The sequence below is a fragment of the Protopterus annectens genome, chromosome 7.part0, assembly GCF_019279795.1.
Source record: "Protopterus annectens isolate FY-2018-M chromosome 7.part0, PAN1.0, whole genome shotgun sequence".
Taxonomy (NCBI): domain Eukaryota; kingdom Metazoa; phylum Chordata; order Ceratodontiformes; family Protopteridae; genus Protopterus; species Protopterus annectens.
In genome coordinates this window covers 727969685-727987689 of record NC_056739.1, presented here as the reverse complement: position 1 = coordinate 727987689, position 18005 = coordinate 727969685, and the positions used below count along the sequence as shown (strand labels likewise).

Here is an 18005-nt window from a genome sequence, read left to right as displayed (position 1 = left end):
ATAGCTACCGTAAGGTCACACAAAGTTCGACAAAAGAGAACAATTGAGGGATGTTAGTTTTACTTTTATTTTCGACTTTCTCCCTCTTCCATCCCTTTATATGTAGTCAGGGTGTGACCTAGGCATTCCTGATGCAATGAAATATTAATTACAGGAAATTTGCCAACTTCCTGTTTTAATGTTCTGCGACTCACAGTTCCAGGCTGTAGTGATATGCAGGTTTCCCCATAAAATGCTCTACAAATTTCTGTAGACTGTAAAATTATCTTTTAGTATCATTCAGTTTAAATATTCTCAAACTGAAAAACTGCTTTTACAAAAATAGTTGGCACTGCTGCATTATCAAAGAATATGGGTATATAATGCAAACTCACTGCAAATCCTAGAATGAGAACATTGATATGTCATGTAGACAATATTCCCTACCAATAATTTAAAAATAAACTACCCTTGCAATGATGCATTGGAAAGCAAAGATAGACTGTGAATATACTTCTACAGGAAGGTTTTCAGTTGCATGTTTTAGCAGGCAGCCATTAAGGGTTGGATATTAGATAAAATTATTAGCTGCATACAGAAGGTCAGCCTATGTTTAGGACTGCAAGAGTTGCCCTGCAAAACAGCACTTATAACTACCCAGGATTACTTCATACATACATAAGTAAATGAATATAAAGACACTGTTGACAGCATTCAATAATATATATATTAAATATTACAGCCATTTTAAACAATCAACCGACAAATTTTCTCTATCAGGAAAAGACAAAACTTAAAGAATGCATAAATACATAAAGAATGACGTAGTCCTTTCTTGTAGAATATAACAAATTAAATCTGAAAAATAGAGATCAAAGACAGTTTTAAATGACAGCAAATAAAAACAAAAGTTTGTTTTTTACAATAATGCAGCAAATAAAACCTCCATGATAAAAAGGCTGAAAAAAATAAAACACAAGAGACAGAAATATGCAACAGCCCATCATATGACAAGTAACCTGCATGCAAGCTGCAAAACAGTACTTTATAAATTCTTACCATTTAGATTTCAGCTTGAAAATCTTTGTGCACTAACATTTTCTGGTGGCTTCCATAGTCACTTTCTAATAGGGATGTAGGCCTGGATCAAACACAGTACTGCTCAATATCTCAGACGAAGAACCATTATTCATTAAAAGTTTGGAATCCAATTACAAGTAAGCTGCATGTTTCGTCTAAAAAGCAAAGTGAGGTGTGGCAGCATCTTCTGTTTTCGCAGTTCAGATTGCTGACCCTTCCTATCCAATGATTTGTATCTCTTTATATTATCTTATTTGGTGTTTTTGAAGAATTGTTTTTTCCATATTCTATTGTCCTTCCTGTGCCTGCTTCTGATGGTTACAGGCAACTACGGGGATGACAGGAGGGTAATGTTTGCATCACACCAGACCTTGGTCACCCACATATAAGTACTTTTAGATCCCTTACATCTGTTTTCAGATCCCCTTACCATATCTCTTGGTGGAATTGGTTGCATAATATGTTTTGAGCCAACAAGAACATTTTAAGTATTATCTTATATTATGGATACAAGTACTATCACATCATCGATGTACCACTGAGTAAAAGCGTTATGAAGCCATATGCAAAAACCTAGTTAGTAGTCAGTGATGGAAGGCTGCTAAGAACATTATGTCAAATTTACTGCACCACAGTAACACAAAGGCCTCCCTGAAGTTCATAGAATTCCAAAAAGCAGCTAGCATTCCGGAAATAAAATTGGGCTCCCACGGTGGTATAGTGGTTAGCATTGTTGCCTCACAGCAAGAGGTTCTCCGGTTCAATCCTTGGCTGGGGTGCCTTCTGTGTGGAGTCTGCATGTCCTCCCTGTGGTCTCGTGGGTTTCCTCCGGGTGCTCCAGTTTCCTCCCACATCCCAAAGACATGCTGCAGGTGGATTGGATACTCTAAATTGGCTCTAGGTGTGAGTGCATATGTGTGTGCCTTCTGTGGAAGGTTGGATGCCGGGCTGGCAACTCGACACTGTAAAACTCCACAGCCAATCATGAGCGGACAGGTGAAAAGCTGAAAGAAGAAGATTCTGGAAATAAAATTAACTTTAACAAAACAGAGGATTTGTTTGCTGTGGGAATGGTAACCAGTTACATTAGTTTAAAATGATTAAATATCTCTTTTATACATTATGCACTGCCTTAAGCCAAGAACATTTTTTTAACTTCACTGCTTTAGCATCAAGCCTATCAACACTAGAAACCACACAAATAATAACTTCAGCTCACTGTCCACTTACAAATCCCTTAAGTTCCCTTTTGGGGACAGGGATATAGCAAACATGGAATATAATACATTTTTAGCTTGGCTTAAAATTATTTAAACCATTACTCAAGCATATTTTCTTACATTAGTTCCTGTCCTTATGTGATTTTTTTAACAACATTGTTGGTCTCTTGTCTCCAGAATTGCTAGGTCTGTCTTTACCAAATAGAAACTTTCTAGAAAATTGCTTGGATCAGGTGAGACCAGAATCAGCCAGGATTCAGAGACAACTAAAATATCAGACCTGTGCATCAGACACCAAACCACTGCCTTGACCAGTACTAACACAGAGGGTTTAAATGACTTCCTTCTGTTGGACAGAATAGTAAATTAGTCATCTGAAAGCAGTCACATTTTACTTTTTATTTTTTATTTTATTTAGTTATTAACAAACTTTCTACTAACGCATGGACTTTCTAAATAGCCATATTTTTTGTTTTATAAGTTCATAGGCTAAGACTTGTCCATTAATTCTGTAGACCATCTGCATGTAGTCCAGCCACATGATCCCAAATTGATTAAGATGTGAATTAATACCAGAACCCAAAACAACAAACTGCACTCTACCTAGTCTTAATTCCTTTCCATAAGGACTCAAGGGGCCAGACTAGGGATGTAAGCATGAATACCCATCCAACTGCCCAGGTTGTGCCTGAAAAGGATCAAAGAGCCACTATGCTTATAATGTATTTTTATTGTATTCATTTGTTAGCAGTCAAATGGAGGATGAGAAAACTAAACCCTGAACTATAGGATGAAATTAATATGTAAGCCCAGAGACTTGATCGTCTGCACTAAACTGATAGACAGTACAGAGGCTTCATTTTGATGCCTTCAGATACCAGCAGTGAGGTTCTTTCAAGACAAGCAAGTTACAGACAGATTACCAAACAAAGGGGTAACTAACAGTCTGTTAGTGACTGTACAAGCCATTGATGCAGGAATTTGCTTTTGCATTTCATGTGCAGTTTATGAAACAGTACAAAAGCAGTAAAAAAACAAACAAAAAAAAAGAAAAAAGTGAAGCAAAGATAAAAATCACACAGCTGTTATAAAGCAAGCATTTTACTTGACAGAGTAATCATGCATGGTGTTAATGCACAGCTTTTAGGACACAAATAAACACATATATCTTGCTATTTGTAATGAGAGAGGATTAGTGAAATCCATAACATAATCTGAAGAAGTATCTTAAGCATAGCACAAGAAATCTAGACCAAGCTTAAAATAATGGGTGGAGGCCCAAAAATAGGAACAGATTTTAAATATTGCTCTTATAAACTTAAAATGTTGACAAAGTAACAGAATTTGTGCTAACATACAGTTTTTGATGGAATGAAACTCAAATGTTATGTCATTATTTAGTGACAACAGTCCTCAGTGCTTTGACAGAAAAAGTACAGATATTATTAAGAACCATCCAAAAATATGAGGCCTAGTTTGGACATTCTGTACAAATCTGGACAGCTGACAAGTATGATCTTAAGTACTAGCACATAAAGACCTACACTGACCTGAAATAACATACACTACAAAATGTTCATCTTAAACACTTATATCCTACGTATACATTTTACTTGGGGCTAGATTCAATAAAGCCTACACTAAGTGTACACGGCATGTATTCAAGAACAATCTTATCACATTTTTCTGCTTTCTAGTTACTCAGAAAGATTACACTAAGTGTACATGTAGTCTATTCTTTGTGGCAACCTTTATGAATCCCTGCCAATATTTAAAGCTGGAAGCATATGAGCAGGAAAACTAAAATTAGGGAGGAAAAAGTTGTGAGTCATGTCTGTGCTGCCTGTTCCCTCAGAATGGTGTATACTTAGTGTACACTTAGTGTAGGTGTTATTGAATCCCGTTTTTTTTTTTTTTTATCAATTTACTTTGCAAATACAGTTCCCTAATCTCTTCTAATGATGTCAAGTGTCATCATTAAAAAAAAGAAAAATAACAAACCATGCATACATTTCATATATTAAGTAAAAAATCCAAGTACACACAACCAGCTACTGTGAAGTATGGTATTTATACTTTCGACAAAATCATTAGGGATAACAGTGAATAAACTAACAACATATACTAGTAACCTTAGATGTTGTTAGTTTATTCACTGTTATCCCTAATGATTTAGGAATACAGTGTATACAGAACTACCTCAGAATTCATTCTGACTACACCCCTGAAAAAACTGACTTGATTACACTATTTTTGGAAACAGTTTTGTTGAACAATATTTTCATGTTTGGAGAGGAGGTGTTCTTGCAGAGGGATGGCGTGGCTATGGGCACTTCTTGTGCCAATAGCTACGCCAACCTGGTCATGGCCCAGTGGGAGGAAAACTTCCTCTTTAAGCTTGACTTATTTCAAGATCATGTAGGTCTGTATCGTAGGTTTGTAGATGACCTCTTTTTTATTTGGCTGAGTGATGTCAACACACTCATGAAGTTTGTCGAAAGTATAAATACTTCAACTTGTTTTTTAAAGTTTACTTTAAACTATTCATTTGATGAGATTTCATTTTTAGACGTTAACATTTTTAGACTTAGCAATGGGTTGCTCAACACCTCTGTACATAGAAAACTGTGCCATAGAAATACCGTACTTCACAGGGGCAGTATGCATCCTAAACATGTCTTTAATAACGTCTTAAAAGGCCAAATCATGAGGGCATCAAGACTGAACCCCACTGAGGAAGGTTATATTAAGGAACTGAATGATTTAAAGGCTAAATTTGTATAAAGGGGATATAATGAAGATACATTTGTACAGACTACATCTGTAGTGACCAGTTTGAGAAATACCACAGCAAAACCTTACTTCTCAGAACCCCTAGGTTTACCCAATATTGATTCATCACCTGTATCAGGGAACCTTAGGGCCCCTATGTTTTTTACAAAGGATGCTATTTATCTAAGATAAATTATGACAAAACATTGGGGCATTCTTCTTTTAGACAATGAAATCAGTAAGATTTTATTCACCCTGTTACTAAACAATCATTTAATTTCCACACAAACACCAATTGTAACAGTAAGAACATTGTTTATATGGCCAGATGCTTAGCATGCCCCACGTTCTATATTGGGAAAACCAATCGATCCCTGATCCCTATCACATTAGAATAGGTTCAGTGTTCAATGCTCTGGCCAAACACAATAGGGAATTGGGTGTTACACACACTTTTAGATTTAATGCTATTCAAAAAATTGAAATTAATACAAGAGGGGGTGATATAATTAATTATACATTAGAAAGTGAAATGAAGTGGATAATTAGATGTAGGGCCGACCAATTTCCTGGTCTACATGATAAGGTACAGGTGAAACCTTTTTTAAGAAGGAGAAGGCTTCATATACCAAAGCATTAGGATAAAGTTTGAGCTTTAGGTCTATGTCTTATGTTTTAATATTTTAATGTTTTTATATTGTCTACATACAAAATCACTAGTTAACAGCTTTGCCTTATCATGATTATTTTAATAAGGAGAATGTTTATTCATCCAAGTATTAAAATAGGACTTGATGTATAGGTCCTTGAGGTTTTAATATATGGGAACAATTAATCATTGGAATTGTCTCGTTAATATGCCTGTATTTATGTTGATTTTTGCATTATTTTCAGGTTTTTATGGAGAGTTTCTTATATATTTTCTATTATATATTTCACTATTTAACAAAATGTACGTATGTATGCACATACCTTTTAAAAATGGGACTAGCGCTTTAAAGCTTTTTTCATAGTTCATTGATTGACCAATAGCGTTGTAAAAAGGGATATTTAAAACTGCAAGGTTGTTGTAATGTGTAAAAAGTCTGAAGAAGCCTACGGGTGAAAGCGCTTACTTGGAATAAAGGATCTGTTTCTACATCACTTCTTAAGCGTTGTGGATGTTTATGTGACATAATTTACTCACTGATTGATGACATCAAGTGGTTGGACATTTGGCTATTAGATACCAGCGTACATTTTACGTTTACTAGTGCCTTACTAATACATTTCATATATGACAGCATGCTTTTTCCATTTGTTTTTATTTTTTATTTTTATTCATTTACTTATTGACATTTGATTACTGGAAAGTCCAACTGGGTAGAAGCCCATTTTCAGTGGAGGCCTGGAGAGACGATCTCCAAATTATTACAAAACATTTTAAGAACAATAATTTTGCAATCTTCAAAATCTGGAGCATTTCTCCCGGGCCTCCGCTGAAAACAGTCTCTGTGGAACCTAGTCGGACTTTCCCGGTCAACAAATGATAAATAAATTAAAAAAAAAAAAAAAAAAAAAAAGAAAACAAAAACATCTGCAGTTTAAATAATTATAACAAATTAGATGTGATAATTTCTGGGGATGTCACTCTCCCCAAAGGGAATGATGATGCATTTTTTTGGCATTCAGTTTGAGGCCATGTTTCTGGTACCAGTCATTTGTTTTGGTGAGACCCTCTTGGAGGATGTTCACATCGCTAAGGGAATTGACAACACTCAGCTTGCAGTCATATGCAGACTTGGTCAGCCATAGCCCACTGGTTTTGGTCTGCACCTCAGAAAAATAAATTCCAAAAAACAGAGGCCCCAAGACCGATCCCTGGGGTACACTACTCGTTATGGGTCTATTGCTTGAGGTCACTTCCGTTATTTTGACTAGGTGGGTTCTATCAGTGAGCCAGTTTGCTACCTATCTTGTAACGTACGGATTGATGCCTAGCTGAGAGAGTTTATCTGGTATACTCGAGTGGGAAATAGTGGCAAATGCTTTGGCCAGGTCAAGGTAGGTGGTGTGCACTGTCTTCCCCTCGTCCATGGCTTTGGAGACTGTCTCAAAGAAGTCGACCAAATTTAACAGGCATGACCTCCCCTTGATGAAACCAAACTGTGTGGGATACAGTGTTTGGAGGTTGCCAATGTTCTTGTTAATGAGATCCATGATAATCCATTCCATGGCCTTGCAGATCAGGCTATTTAGGCTGATGGGTCTATAATTCCCCAGATCGGTGGATGCTCCACCTTTGTGTAAAGGGATAACAGTAGCTGTCCTCCACATGGCTGGGAAGAAGACGGCACTCAGGCTTTGGTTGAATAGGGTGCCTAATGAAGCTGCAAGTTCCTGCCTGAATTCATGTAGAATTCAGCCTGGGATGTTATCGGGTCCCATGGAGGCTGTATTTTTTGCCTTTGACAGGCCATTGATGACTTGCACCCTAGAGATAAGGAGAGGGAGCAGGTGCTGGAGATGTCCTGATTTACTGATGGGGGTGAACAGAGGGGTGAAGTTTTCACTGAACCTGTCTGCCAGCAGGTTGACTATATCTACGGCATTTGTGTATGTGGTGTCCTTGACCACCAGTTCTGAGCAGATCTGAGTGCTTCATTTAAGACTGCAGACATATGTGAAGGAGGCCTTATGACAGTCTTTAGTAGATGTGGCCAGTTTGGACTCAAAGTTTGCTTTGGAGTATTTCACTAGTGCTCTTATTCGCTTGCTTAGGCTAAGGAGAGATCGGTTCCAATTAGGCACCTGCTCCTTCCTGGTCCTGGAGAGAATTTTTTTCCCTTTATTATAGAGTTTATTTATTGCAGTTGTCCACCAGACAGGTTTACTCTTCCTTGAGGAGGAGGATTTTTGTCCTGTCAGGTATTCCTGATTCCATGCAGCTATATAAATGCTTGTATAGTACTTTGGTGTAGGTTTGGACATATGTGTCAGTTCCTAGGGAGGTGGAGGGGGTTCTGAAGCTGTTTATACCTTCCCTCAGGAGATTGTAATCAGTTCTGGAGAATTTTTTTGTTTGATCCTAACTGGGGGGTTGCTGGTCAGTGGAGATGGTGACTTCGAAAGTGACTGCTTTGTGGTCAGATCTTATCAGAGCGAATGTCACTGTTGGCATGCTGCAGTGGTTACTTATATTGGTTAATATCAAGTCCAAGATATTAGGGAGCGTTGAGCAGCTGGTCCAAGGCATTTGCATTGACAAAATTAAAGAATCTCTGGGCATTTGTGTTTTGGCATGAGTAGTTCTTCCAATCTATGGTTGGATAGTTGAGGTCACCCAGGATCAGTGTAAAGGGTTGAATCTTGAAAGATTCAAAGAGGTCCAGATACGTGGAATGGGCATCTTGAGTCAAAGATGGGGACCTGTAGCTAGCTATGATTTGAATATGGGTCTTATCAACAGTTAACTGCACCTGGAGTGTCTCCTGTGCATCATACTGTTTGACCAGCCTGGAGGTATTATGTCTTTAATATATATATATACTGCAACTCTACCCCCTTTTGCTTTGCTACCCTTGGTTTGGGGTCTGAATGTATGATAGGATATGTAACCTGGTATGGCTGGGGTGGTCTCCTCAGCTTTGAACCAGATTTCTGTGACTGCACAAATGTCAGCATCTTCCAAGGTTAAGAATGCTTGCAATGAGTGCAGTTTCATGTTTAGATTCCTAGCATTTATCAGCAAGACCTTTCATTTGTGTTTGAATGAAATTTTCATGTTGGTAGTTTTGACCTCATGGCATTGCCTAAAAAAAGGCTCTATGGAGGAGGCAAGAGTCTTTGCAAGAAGCCTGAAGCCCAAGTGAGACAGATGTAAGACATATCTGGCAAAGCATTGTGGTCTGTCGATCATGTCTTCCCAGGCTGTCAGGTACTGGATCCCCTTGGAATGACACCAGAAACTAAGCCAATTGTTAAAGTCAATCATTTTCTGTTTGTATTGAGGCATCACTCTAGGTGATGGTAGAATGCTGCTTAAGGCTAGGAACATACCTGCCTGGGACACATATTCAGTGAGCTCAATCATGTCTCTCTCCACATAGTCCAGGGAGGCATGTCTCAAGGCATTCACGCCAATATAGACTATGACAGAGTCATAACAGTACTTGTTGTTCAGAGACTTGAGTGCATGGGTGATATGGTGGATTCTGGCACCTGACAAGCAACTAATCTTGACTTTCTCCTTATCCCAGCCTGGTGAGGGGCACATCTGTGTGAATCAGAATGGAGTTTCCTATAACTAATATGTTGGGTTTATGTTTAGGCCTTAGTGGCTGTGAGACAATGATGTGTAGACTATGTATGGTGTGTGGTGTATGGTGTGGTGGTCAATGGAGTTCGGGTGTTTTGCCTCAGAGGTCTCTTTTGTTTGGGTATGTTTTTGTCGAGGACCTCTGCATATGTAGGTGTGTGTTGTATAAGTGTGGGTGGTGTTTAAGGTGTGGTGTTTGTGTTGACAGCTTTTTCAGCGCCAGATGTACTAGGGTGTGAGGGAGAGAGTATAGACTCTAGGTTCTTAATGTTATTGCATCTCTCACAAATTGTGTTCCTAGGTGGTAGTAGTAGAGGGTTGTCCATGTACATTAGGCAGTTGCTGCACTGTCTCAGGATGCTCATATCAGCCAGACTGGCAGGAGAAACCATAGGAAATTGTCCTTCGATATTTGTCAGAATCTGAGGGAGAGAGGCCAGAGAGCTAAGCAGGTAAAGGGGTGGAAGGTCTTAGAGAAGTACTACTAAGTGATCTCAAAAGTGCTACTAAGGGAAAACTTGTAGCTGGAATACCTTGCAATGGGTTAAAAATAGTGCAGTTGTGGTGCGTGATGTGCAAAAAAGCCCAAATCAGCTCAAATACTGGGGTTTAAAAACCACAAAAAATAGAAGATTCTAGTAACACAGAGATTTCGCCAAACCTGCTAGTCCCTGCTTTCTTTACCCAATAGCTTGTGGCAGACAAGGTCCAGGCAGCCCTGCTACTCTTACTAGCAGAGAAGATAGGCCCCTTCCAACAAAAGATGGTTAACAGAAACACAGAAAGCAAACACAAGATGGCAGCAAGAAACACAGAAGGCAAAAACAAACAGCTCTGGATACAGCAAACCTGCATCCAGGCTATGCTACTCAATTTAAGGGTTAAGAACACAGTAAAACTCACAGCAAAGCATAGATTAACTACTTACAGACAATCACAGAACTCACATTATGAAAAAAAAAATGCAGTTAAACAGTAATGAAATGCAGTAAAATGCAGTTAAACAGTAATAAACTCTAGTAAAGCTAACGCTCGGGCTCTTTCCGCTTCCCTGCCCTGCCCCCTATTCCCTCCAGCCACCACTAATTCTACATTTATAGTAATCACAGTCACACCCACAGCTCACCCTCACATCACCTCCACCAATCACAGCTCCTCAAGTCATATCACATTATACCACACCAACTTGCTCCACACAAAATACTCTCAATCACTGTCATTCCCACTAGGCATTTTTTAGATCACCCACACTACTTCCCCATCCACATATAGTGCAACCCTATGATTCTTGTTCAGACCCCCCACCTAGAAACAATTTAAACTTTATAACCATGACTATCACGCAACTAAGTCTAGTCTGTCTTCTCATAATTCTTTACAACACCACAAGTTATCACTCTAGCAATATCCCTAAACTTAGTAGCACAACACTGCATTATGCAGTCTCATATACAGACACCACACATTATAATAATATCTGCCCACAGTTATTCAAGAACTACATAACGGACCAGTTCAGGACTAAACACATATGCTCTCATTCCTACTCCAAAAAAACACAATACTTTCTCACACTCCTCACCAAACTCCAACATCTGTATAACCATTTTAACTCCATGCTCACCATAAGTGGAGATATCCACCCCAACCCAGGCCCAAATCCATCCTGTCCAACAAACTGCTCCAGCACAAATGTCAGAACATAACATCCCCACTTTCTTCATCCCTGGGCAAATCAACAACAGCAGCAAAACCAACCATCTTTTAATGCTAAATATTAATATTAGAAATATCAAAAATAAAATACCTGAACTCCAGGCCACAATAGCACACTACTCCCCAGACATAGTTGATTTAACAGAAACCTGGCTAAAAAAAACATAGCTAACTCAGAAGTTCTCTCTACTGGCTACAATATCATTAGACAAGACAGACCACTTCGTAAAGGGGGTGGAACTGCCTTACTTTACAAGTCAAACTTAACTGTCCGTCAATTACCAAACTCCTACCCCTCCCCCATTAATTGGGACATACTTATCTGACAACTTCAACTTCACCCTAAAAAGGTAATCACCACAATTGTGATCTGTATTCCACCTGGTAATACACCTGCTAGCCTTGAAGACTTCTTATCCTGGTGTTCTTCCACATACTCACAAGAAACCCTTATTCTGGGGGACTTCAACCTAGATTGGTTCACCTGTATATCAGAACCACCAAGTAATCTAATAAATCTCCATGGCTACCAGCAGCTAGTCCAAATTCCAACTAGATGTGATAAAAAATCTAAAAGGGAATCCATCCTTGACTGGGTCCTAACTAAGAACCCCACATTGTACCCTCACACAGGCAGTCTCCTAGACACCTTAAGTGACCACAACATAATATACTTTATACGTAGTAGAACAAGCATATGCAAAACCAGTAACTATATATCCACTAGAAACACAAAAAAATTCTCTCCTGAGGTCCTCAACACTTTACTCTGTAACTATGACTGGACCCCCCCCAAAAAAAACCCTCCCACTTGACCAGGCTGTAGTATATTTCAACAAAACATTTCTACAACACCTAGACACTATCGCTCAATTGCGCAAAACCAAGGTTAGAACCTCTACAAACCCCTGGCTCAGTAAAGAAACCAAACAAATCCTCAAGTCCAGAGACACTGCCTGGCGTTACTGTCAAAAAAACAAAGAAACACAAAGTCTAACTAAGTACCAAGAACTGTGCAACTGTGCAAAAAATGCATTAGGCTGGGCAAAAAATCTTATTACACAACATTACAAACTAAATACCAACACAACCCATAAAAATTTTGGAAATATGTAAACCAGCTACTAAAATCCACCCAAAAGGCTACCCCCAAACCAACCACCCCTGACACTAAAGTTCCCATCGAAACACAATTCAACTCCCACTTTGTGAACTCAATTCTATCCTTAGTATCACAGGGCAGTTCCTTCCTCACTATCCCCCCCAACACAAATAACTCTAATACTAGCTTTACCCTCAAAACAGTTTCCACCACTTCAATCAAAAGCATGCTCTCCAAACCAAAAACCTCATCTACAGCAGCCGACCTACTCCCCAGCTATTTCTTGAAACTCACAGCAGATGCTATTGCTATCCCAGTCTCCACTCTCATAAACAGATCAATTGTTGAAAACTATGTGCCCAAACTCTGGAAAATATCCTATGTTACACCCATACATAAAGGCGGGACCTCCGCTGAACTTAATAACTACAGAACCATTGCTTTACTCTCCCCCCTGGCCAAAATTCTAGAAAAATGCATCCATACCCAGATGCTAAACTATCTCCTAGACAGCAACATCCTGTCACCTACTCAGCATGGTTTCAGACCTGCCCATAGTACCACTACAGCCCTCCTCTGCTTCACAGACACAGTAAACCATCTCAAAAATGAAGGCCTACAAGTGTCAACTCTTTTTTGGATATGTCCAAAGCATTTGACACAGTCTCACACCAAATCCTGCTAAACAAACTAAACCAATATCTATCAAATTCTACTCTTACCTAGTCCCAAAGCTACTTAACTGACAGGTACCAAGTTGTGAAATGGGAAAATTCTCTCTCTCCTCAGCTGCCCATAACTACAGGAGTCCCACAGGGTTCTATCTTAGGACCACTACTATTCACAGTCTTCACAAATGACCTCCATACCTCCACACAACATGCATCTATAATTCAGTATGCAGATGACACCACCTTAATCTGTGCTGCACAAAACATTCCCACACTCCTGCAAACAACTCAACTAGCATTCTCTGATGTTGAAAACTACCTTACCAAAGCCCAACTTCTCCTCAATCCAAAGAAAACTCAGCTTATGATTATAACCAGTTCTAACAAAAACACTAACAGTCAATTCACTATCTACTCCACTAATGCTACTCCAATTGCTCCAATGGCACAGGCTAAGCTATTGGGAATAACCATAGACTCCCACCTAAAATTTGATAGTCATCTCAACTTAACTATTAAAAAAGTACATGCCAAACTGGGGTCGCTCTACCGTATCAAACCATTTCTTACCAACAACACAAGATCAGCCATTGCTCGCTCCCAACTTCTATCCACCCTACTTTATGCATCTCCCATTGTGACTAATCTCAACAAAACTGAACTAAGCAAAATGGAAGCCTGCTATAACAGAATTGCCCGCTTTGCTGCAAATTGCTCATATAGAACTCATCACTGTACTGCTTTGAGACAGCTCCACTGGCTTGAACTGCCCAACCTCCTAACCTACAATCAGCTCTGCCTCTGTCATTCTATCTATTACCTCCCCAATAAGTGTCCTGCCCTCAAAAACCTAGTACAACACCACTCAGCCAAAAGGCCTCTTAGATCATCAAGCAAACTACTACTAGAAGTCACCAACAGCTACAATAGCTTTGGAGATACACTATATAGTAGTTCAGTGGCTAAAAAATGGAACTCTGTCCCTACAAGCATTCAAAACACATCATCCAAAGCCTCCTTTAAAGACCTCATCAGGCAACATCTCAAGGAAAGTTGGCAGTGCCATGATTGCTCCCCAGGCAAGTGAAAGCGGATAACACATACATACAAAATCTAGAGCACTTGATAATAGTTTTCAATCTTACTCACAAACACTGGCTAATCTACAATGTATGTACTGTACCTGTGTACTATGTATGTATTCTACCTATGTTACAAATTTCAGCTGTACACCACAAATCTATTAATTACCTTTATTTTTAAAATTAATATTTTTTTGTTTGTTCTCTCCACTGTAACTGTTTATGTGCCGCATACCACTGTAAAAACATGTCTCCTGTAATTTGTGTGTATACTGATCATGTCTAAATAACTAAATGTTTCTGTAATTTTTCTTTGTGGAGCTTTTCTCCCTGGGCCTCTGCTGAAAAGGGGCCTTTTCAGCTCAGTCAGACACCCCCGGTTAACAAATGTAAAATAAAATAAATAAATAAATAATGAAATACAGTTAAACAGTAAAGAAATGCAGTTAATCAATAAATTGCTTTAAAACAGTGCAAATGCGATTAATTAGCTCACAATTACAACAGTGAAAAACAGCTCAAATAAAGTAGCAATTCAGTAGAAAACTGTCATTAATTTAATCAGGCTACCGAAAAACAGTAACAAATATGGCAAACTAAATGCAGTTGAACATCTAATATAAATACATTGGTTAAGAATCGTTACAAACTATATGACAATCATTTAATATTTAGAGAAAATTTAGACAGTTTGTAGAGAAATTAAGGTAAGTTAGTGTAATACAAATAGAACTTACACTATGAAGTGAGAAAAAAACAGGCTTATGATGTACCTAGAGAGAAAATCAGGGAAGAGAAGTAGATAGCAGTAAGGAAGTAAGTGAAGAAGGGAGAGTAAAGAGGTATAAGGAATGAAAAGGTACTTGTTCATATTGAGGGATACAGTTTTATCTGGTTTTAAGCAAGAAGTGAGAGATATTTTAGCTAGGAAGTATTTCAGTGTGGTTTTGAAAGATGGGAGGGTATTGACCTGATGGTTACAGATAAGGAGTTTTAGGCATTAGCAACCTTGTACGAGTACAGACAATCTGCATTAAGACCTGACAGAAGTTAAATTAAAACAAGCCCTGGCACATTTACCATACTTTTTTTAATTATTTTTTTTTAATCTGGTCATTTCAAGACGTTTTTTTTTCAGTATTGAAATGGTGATGCTGTCCAAAAACATATATTGTATGGGAATATTCTGGAAGTTATATATGACAAAAATGGTGGTTACACCTCTGCAATGGAACGTGCAAGAAGAAAAAATATCCATAAATATATTCAAAAATGAGTACATAATAAAATACAAAAGATTTAGGTAGCAAAAGCCTTACAAATAGGAAAGCTGAACAGATTACAAATGAAAAGCATCTGTTTCAGTTCAAACTTCAAAAAGAAGTTTGAATACAGTTCAGCAGTGTTGGGAGTGCAGATCGTCTGTGACAGAATCCACAGAAACAGAATGGCCTTCTGTTTTATAAAGTGGACTGGAAAAGACAATGCAGAAAAAAAATTGTTTATTTTATTTTAGTTCATCATTGATGTATAATCCAGTTCTAATAATTTTGTCTAAAATAACTTTGTGAAACACGTAGTCTACTGCAAAGGAAAGTTATGTTGAGTTGGTTGCTGTGCATACCGACTGAGTTTTTATTCAGGCTACCTCTTTTTTATTTGTCCTTTGAGGTTCCAAATTGACCTTTTCCCCCTTTCTATTATTTCTTGTTTGACTGATGTTAAATAAAATTCTCCACAGATTAAACACTGCAGGGCAAGCAGATGGACCAGTTACTATTTTGTCAAATGTATTATTGTGCGTGAAGATTATAAAAATGGAAAGAACATGAATGTAATATTAAAAAGAAAAGATAAGAGAGCCGATTGCTGGAGGGGGCTATGTAAAGGGGAGACAGTTCACCGATCAGGATTGAAATGGACTTGGAGATGACTAAAACCCTAGAATAAATAACAGATTTTAAAGAAAAGCCACATGCGCATACACACACAGATGGCAAGTGGCTGCATTTGTTATTGCTCCTACACAGAATGGACCGAGCTGCTGCAGGAGCCCCAACAACAGGATTGAGTACCTGACCACACAGGATGATGCCCATCAATTTCCTTTTAATATTGTAGTTGATTTTTATCTTGCAGGTTAGAAAGATCTGGTAAGTGACGGCCAGTTTGCATTATACCTGTCTCTCTCTCTCTCTAATGGCACATAACTGAAATGGACTTCCTTTATCAAACATCTTTGTGTGATAAGTATAACAGGTGAGTAAGGCAAGGTGGACAGCAAAAAGTTAGTTAAAATAAGCAAAGGTATCTTCTGTTAAGATTATGACAGAGTGATCTCAAGCTATGTTGAACTGCAGGCAATGTACTGAAGCAATAAAATTGTGATTACAAGTTAGTTAAAGAGACAGCAACCATAAAAAGTAACACTTAGCAGTGCTGTATTACTTTAACAGTTAGTAGTGATAATTTAATTCAACATAACGGCTCCTGGCTACAGTATTATAAGTAAAGACAGAGTAGGGAAAAAAGGAGGGTGAGTGGCAATATTATTCCAAAACCATCTCAGCATCAAACAATTTGATGATAATCCCCTGAAGTCAAAATTGTAGAACTAATCCTTGCTAAATTAAAACTAAACCCAAACAAACATATACATATTGTAGGCAGCTACATTCCACCAGGTAATAACATTACAATAATGGAGAATCTATTAGACTGGATCTCAAACTCCCTTCCACAAGAAACTATACTATTAGGTGACTTTAATATTGACTGGCTTAACTGCTCCAGTGAAAATCCCTCCACCTACATTAACCTCCATGGTTTTACCCAATTAATCTCATCCCCCAGTAGAACTGACAAAACATCCAACCAGAAGTCCATTCATGACTGGATTCTTATATCCAACCCCTCCCTTGCATACCAATCAGGTTGTCTACCTGATAGTCTAAGCGACCATCAACCAACTTATCTAATTAGGAACAAATCCCAACACATCAGCTAGACTATCCTCAGAACTGTAAGAAATAAAAAGACCTTTATACCTGATAAAATCATCAATGCAAATAAATCTTGTAATTGGACTCTCCTGAAGCAACTGTCTCTTCACTAAGCTGTGCAGTACTTTAACTCAACTTTCTTACAAATTCTGAGCTATCACGCACCCTCCAGAACCATTAGAATGAAAGCAAATTATGCCCCATGGCTATCTAAAGCTACTAAATCTACATTGAAAGAAAGATACAAGGCTTGGATACAATTCCACAAAAACAAAACCATTACTCTGAGACAAAACTACTTAGAACTCTGCAACACAGCAAAAAAACAAATTAAACTCCACAAAACTAATTACTACAAAAACATGCAATATAAATATGTTGATGACCCTCAAAGATCCTTGGCCAGAATAAATACCATACTTCAACCAAGAAAATCCACAACTCCAACACCTGTGATAGAAGACAACCATGATAACATTTCCACAAAATTCAATAAATACTTTACTGAAACTGTGCAAACCCTTGCCAGTGCCCTAAATAATGCTAGCAGCCCCACACCAACTACTACCCAAACCCACCCCAACACACAAAACAGTGCCTCCAACTTCTCCCTGCACCCTGTATCCACCAAAACTATTTCTAAACTCCTTCATAAACTTCCACTCTGGCTGCTGCTAACTTACCAGCAGATTTCCTTCAAACAGCTGCTGAAGCTACAGCCTATCCTGTTGCTATTCTCATAAATAGGTCCCTGTCCGAATGTATGGTACCAACCTTATGGAAAACATCACATATTATACCACTAAACAAAGGAGGTAACTCCTTAGAACTCACTAACTACCAACCAATCGCTATTCTGTCTCCTTATTTAAAATATTAGAAAGAGTTGTTCATACTCAACTAATGCAGTACCTCCATAATAATAACTTGATATCCAAAGCACAGCATGGCTTTAGACCCTCCCATAGCATCCACAGCACTACTGTCTTTTACTAACACAGTTAACCACTACAGAAACAAGGGCCTATTCGTATCTTCCATATTCTTAGACCTATCAAAAGCGTTTGACATGGTTAACCACAAT

The 18005-nt window shown here is 38.3% G+C and overlaps 1 protein-coding gene across 1 annotated transcript in view; it reads right to left on the bottom strand.

Annotated features, from left to right (window-relative positions):
• Positions 1-18005, bottom strand: part of LOC122806083 (immunoglobulin superfamily DCC subclass member 3-like) — a 1389320-nt gene that overhangs the window by 1102246 nt on the left and 269069 nt on the right. The window lies entirely within an intron of this gene.